This window comes from Neovison vison, chromosome 13 (genome assembly GCF_020171115.1).
Source record: "Neovison vison isolate M4711 chromosome 13, ASM_NN_V1, whole genome shotgun sequence".
In the NCBI taxonomy this organism is placed as follows: domain Eukaryota; kingdom Metazoa; phylum Chordata; class Mammalia; order Carnivora; family Mustelidae; genus Neogale; species Neogale vison.
Window position 1 is genome coordinate 36,265,698 of NC_058103.1, and position 6,100 is coordinate 36,271,797.

The 6,100-nt window shown below is 38.4% G+C and overlaps 1 non-coding gene across 1 annotated transcript; it reads left to right on the forward strand.

Moving 5' to 3' along the window:
• The first annotated feature begins 5,067 nt into the window (after window positions 1–5,067).
• LOC122894757 lies at window positions 5,068–5,131 on the forward strand. Its single transcript, XR_006381828.1, has one exon. It is a non-coding gene; the product is annotated as a small nucleolar RNA SNORD2 (small nucleolar RNA).
• Window positions 5,132–6,100: the final 969 nt, after the last annotated feature.

Sequence of the window (6,100 nt, forward strand, 5' to 3'; positions counted from 1 at the left end):
ACTCTAAAGCTTCCTGATTTCGTCTCCCTGTCGTCTCCACTGCTTTCCTTATTTTCCGTTTCAGGTGCTTTATTCGCCGCTTTGAGTTCTTCGCTGGAAAATCTAGAAATTAATCAAAACGTGCACGTTGAAGCACCGTGAAATAACTCAGGCTCACGCCCCACACGGTTCTCTCACACGCACTCGTGTTTATTGACCGAGTCATGTTTTATGACCAAGTTCAACTGGATGGGATTCTGTTAACTATGCTGAACTTGGGTCAAAGACATCAACCCTCAGAGTAGGAAGATGAAAAGGAGCGTAACGCCTTCAATTACGTTTAAGAAGACCCCGAGAATAGGTCTGGAGGTACCATCTGGCACCAGCTGACAGGGCTCCTGCAGGAGGACAACAACGAAATTGTTGTGACAAAAACGGCGATAACGCTTCACATCATGGGGGAAAGCTGGGGGCATTCACTCAATGAGCTTTAACAGGTACCTATTAAGTGAGCGTGAAAAGACAAACGGTCAGTTTTTACGAGGTTAAGACTCTGGTAAAAAGATAAAGGTAATTTGAGGGGAGTGCTGTGGGAACACAAAGGGAACGTCCACACTGGGGAGAGTGTGTTGGTGCAGGCTTCCTGGAAACCGGGGCACACGTGAGCCAGGCGCTGAAGTTTCCAGCGGAGAGGGGAGGAAAGGCATTCTTGCTAGGGATTGTAGTTTGAGCAAGGATAAGAGCAGTGCGTGCTGAGGCAAATACAAGTTCTGTACAGAAGGTTAGTGTCACTCAAGGAGAAGGACAAACAAAAAATAGTCTCTTCAGGTGGACAGGATACACCTAAGAGCTTTAGGGGTCATGATTTTTTCCTGAGGCTATGAGAAGGGGCGGGGCCTCTTTTGAAGAAGGCTAATAATACTCTATGGCCTGTATCAGACTTTGTGTGAGACAGTGCTGGAGAAAAGTGGTTGTCTAAGAAACACACAAAGCTGTGTCCAAGAAGTAATGTTGACAGAATCCTGTAAAATCAATCAATGAATAATTTAAGTTTCTTTTATCTAGTGTATGTCATTTCCAATTTTTAAAAACACATTTGCTATTAATTTGTTAATCCCATTGGCTAAATAGTGTTGGTTTCAACCAGGATTCCCATCTCTTTTTCTGTGAGTGACGCTAAAGATAGGGCACCTGGGTGGCTCAGTCCTTTAAGAGTCTGACTTCTGCTCAGGTCAAGATCCCAGGGTCCTGGCTCCCTGCTCATCTAGAAACCTGCTTCTCCCTCTCCCTCTCCCTCTAACCCTCCCTGCTACAGGCGCATGGGTGCGTGGGTGGTGGCTTGCTCTCTCTCTCTCAAATAAGATCTTTTTTTTTTTTTTAAGACTATTTTTTTTTTAAGTTTTTATTTATTTGACAGAGAGGGGGGAGAGCACAAACAGAGGGAGCAGTAAAGGGAAAGGGAGGAGCAGTCTCCCTGCTCAGAGCAAGAAGCCCAATGCTGGGGCTCCATTGTAGGAGCCTAGGATCATGACCTAAGCCCAAGGCAGACACAACCATCTGAGCCACTCAGGCACCTCAAAAAAAAAGACTTAAAAAAAAAAAAAGTTAAAAAAATTTGGACTAGGAAAACTTTTTTTTTTAAGATTTTATTTATTTATTTGTCAGAGAGAGAGAGTGAGCGAGAGCGAGCACAGGCAGGCAGAGTGGCAGGCAGAGTCAGAGGGAGAAGCAGGCTTTCCGCGGAGTAAGGAGCCCGATGTGGGACTCTATCCCAGGACACTGGGATCATGTCCCGAGCTAAAGGCAGCTGCTTAACCAACTAAGCCACCCAGGCGTCCCAGACTAGGAAAACCTTTAAAGAAAATATTAGGGAAGCAAAGATAAAACCAAAAAGTTCCAATTAAAGTTGTCTTAAATTTTGAGTACAAATCTCTTGATTTTATTCTTGGAAATTTTGCTTTTTATGTAAAAAGGGAAGCGGGATTAGCCTGCTGGAGAGAGCAATACGAAGTCTTTGTAGAACTGATGATACAGTGTAATTATTTTTTTTTATTTTTTTTTTTAAAGATTTTATTTATTTATTTGACAGAGAGATCACAAGTAGGCAGAGAGGCAGGCAGAGAGAGAGAGGAGGAAGCAGGATCCCTGCTGAGCAGAGAGCCCGATGCGGGACTCAGATCCCAGGACCCTGAGATCATGACCTGAGCCGAAGGCAGAGGCTTTAACCCACTGAGCCACCCAGGCACCCCGATACAGTGTAATTTAGAGACAGGGTCTCTATCTACAGTTACAACTGTGAAAGCAAACAGTGAGAAACAAACTCATCAGAACTCCTGTATTCAGACAGCCCTCACACACTTCAAGCAAAGCAAGATTCCATAAAAGCAAACTTGCTAATTCTTACAAACACTAAAACTACAGCTTCAGAACAGAGAGGTTTGTATAGTAACTGTGTACTAAATGCATAGTTACTAGTAATTACTAGTAAATTGATACTTCATACTTTTTGAAAAAAGTAAATTCTACCCCAACATGTGGCTTAAACTCAGGACGAGGATCAAGTGTCACATGCACTACCAACTGAACCAGACAGGTGCCCCCGTATGTTTTATACTTCATATGGTATCTGAATTTTTCCCAAAAAGACAGTGTTTGCATTTTTATTTTATATGAAATAAACATTTGCAGCCCTAGAACACTGCCATATACTGACCATTCTTGGAATTGTTTTTTTTAAAAATATTTATTTATTTGTCAGAGAGAGAGAGCATAGGCAGGCAGAGGCAGGGTGACAAGCAGGCTCCCTGCAGAGCAAGGAGTCGGATGAGGGACTCAGTCCCAGGACACTGGGATCATGACCTGAGCCTAAGACAGCTGCTTAAGTGACTGAGCCACCCAGGTGTCCCCATTCTTGGAATTTTTATATTGTTCCTTGTTTATATTAATTTTTTAAAAAAAATTTGTTCTTTTCTTTTTGATGATTGTGGCTCATAATTCATTTAAAACACAGCCCATGGGGCGCCTGGGTGGCTCAGTGGGTTAAAGCCTCTGCCTTCAGCTCAGGTCATGATCCCAGGGTCCTGGAATTGAGCCCCACATCAGGCTCTCTGCTGAGCGGGGAGCCTGCTTCCTCCTCTCTCTCTGCCTGCCTCTCTGCCTACTTGTGATCTCTGTCTGTCAAATAAAGAAATAAAATCTTTAAAATATATATATAAAAAAATAAAACACAGCCCATTAAATATGATCAAATTAGCAAATTTATGATCAAATAATATTCATCAACACCAGCAATGGTGCAGCAAAAGAGGGAAATGCTACTGGTGGGAATATAAATTAGTACAGTCTTTCTGAAGGTCAATGTGACATTTTTTCCTTTATCTTCAATATGATCATACCCTTCGTTTAGCATTAATCTTTGTGGGATTTATCCTAAGGAAATAATAGAACATATGGGTATATTATTTATAATAACAACAATAACAAAAGGGAAGTGGCTTAAATATCTGGCAATAAGACAATAATTACGTAAAGCATAATACATTCCTATGATGAATTATTATGTGGCCATAACATTGTGTACAAGAACTTTTAATGACATAGGAAACGTTCCTGGTATAATTAAGTGGGAAAATAAGATATAAGACTTTTGTATCGTATTTTATTTTATTTTATTTTTTCGTATTTTATATGTAGGACAATCTTTCATATAAAGAGTGAATCCAAAACCTGGATTAAAATTTATTATCTCTAGGTGGTAGGATTATCAGTATTTTTTCTAAATTTTCTTGTACTTTTACAATGATTTTTAAAGGTTGACTATTAACATACCATTGAAACAAAGTTTGCTAATCTACTATTTTTTTTTTAAGATTTTATTTATTTATTTGACAGAGAGATCACAAGTAGGCAGAGAGGCAGACAGAGAGAGAGAGAGAGAGAGAGGAGGAAGCAGGCTCCCTGCTGAGCAGAGAGCCGATGCGGGACTCGATCCCAGGACCCTGAGATCATGACCTGAGCCGAAGGCAGCGGCTTAATCCACTGAGCCACCCAGGCGCCCTGCTAATCTACTATTTACATAGAAATTACTACTGACTTTCAACAAAGAAAATCTCTTTGGCAGATTATAAATAGTAGGGTGTTTCAAAATACTTTTAAAAATACAAAGACTGAAGTTCCACACAGTCTGGAAGAAAAAAGAGCTTTAACATATGTCAAACCCTCTAATTAATCCCCAGTACCTAGAAAAGTATGTGGAACACAGTAGTGATTAACTAGCTCAGTGTTTATTAAAAGTGACCTGAGGCACATAATTTAACCAAAAAATTGGAAATAATAATTTCATTTTTTTCCTGTATAAGGGGAAAATTCTCTGCCTACCTCTTATATTTCTGTATTAAATAATACTTAAGAAACCAAAAATTAAAACAAACTCAAATCTGAAAATACTTGTACTAGAAATAGAAATATGAGTAAAATTAGGTCTAAAACTACGTACCTGGGTAATCAGGCCTACCGTAAGGAGACTAAGAATGAATTTTTCCAGAATTACCACAGAAAAAAATGTATGGATTTTCTGGAATTCTCTCAATTCCTACCCAGACACAACTTTTACAAAGGTTGTGGATTAAAAACAAGACAACAACAACAACAAAGCGTTGTGGATTGTTTTGAGGAAGCAGTGTTGGCCTGAGAAGTTAAGTGGCAGCTGTAATTTGAGGACCTATGAGCAAACTGGAGTTGAAGATCTCTACAAATACTGCCAACTTCTATTCTTTAGATGTACCCTGTTACGAAATATTTCTCCAGTCACCTGTCACTATAGGAAAAATTTCACCACTGTTTCTTTTAAGTCTTGAAAAACTCAAGTCTTTAAAGAAACTGTAGACACACAGTGGCCTGCAGGAGGACACTTCCTGGTATGGAAGGCTAAGACCTGAACCTAGAAGAGAGGCTTTTCCAGAAGCAAATTTGTGAAAATAACACTAATTGTGCCTACTTCAGTTTTGCACAGCACCAACTTCGAGGATAGTCTTGTGGACTAGTCCAAGCCAGTATTGTTGTAATTGTTAATATTTACTAAATTCTATACAATTATCTCAATCATCTTTGGGAACTGGACTGAAATGAAGAGAATACTCTTTGCTGATCACTTTGGAGGGGGGCAACTTACTAAACTCTTAACCTGAAAATAAACAAAAAATTGTATTGAGAAGGAAGTTATTTCTCTGAATAAGTTGTTATTTTGAAAAATAAACCCTCTGAAAGAAAGAAATACTATGTCAGTGGATTTTTAAAATAAATATATCTTTTTATATTGTGAGGAAACCTAATTAATTTGTTGCCATCTGTGTTTGTCATGAGATAGTACTTTTCTAATCATTCTATATGGAAGAAACCAGGATTTGGTAATAGGAATTTTAGTTAATTTGTTTTGTGCACTTAAAACATTTTTTTTCTTATTTTTAAGTAGGCTCCATACCGTAGTATGGAGCCCAACATGGGGCTTGAACTCAAAACCCTGAGATCAAAACCCAAGCTGAGATCAAGAGTGGAACACTTAACCAACTGAGCCATCCAGGTACCCCTGTTTTGTGTACTTCTTAAGTTGCTCAGGAACACCAAAATTCGCTGTATCAGATACTTTATTATTTTTGTGTCAGAGAATGGAAAGAGTTGATAATAACTTTTCACACAATTTTGTAAAAGAGCCAGGTTGAAAAAAATACAGTATATAAAAGTAATATACAGACAGTTTAACTTCTGAACATAGAGGAGGAAATTTTATTAGGTAAAAGCAATGGATTGAAAAAATGTTAACAGAAATTTCCCATGTAACTCAGTAACTCCGTTTTATACTGATATACAGAAAATAATCATATTATAGAGTACATTTATATCACTTATAATTATTGTAATTCATTACATTTGTAGTTTAGTATAGTCACAATTCAAGTCATGTTCCTTTTCTGAATCTGCTTCTACCAGTCAGTCAAAAATTATTAGTTGAATCTCAACTTATATTGATCTGGCACCTTTAATTATCAGTAATCTTTAATCTTGTCTGCTTCCTACTTTTTAAAAGTCTGCAGTTTTATATGGTTCCCAGAGATTAGCGATAGTT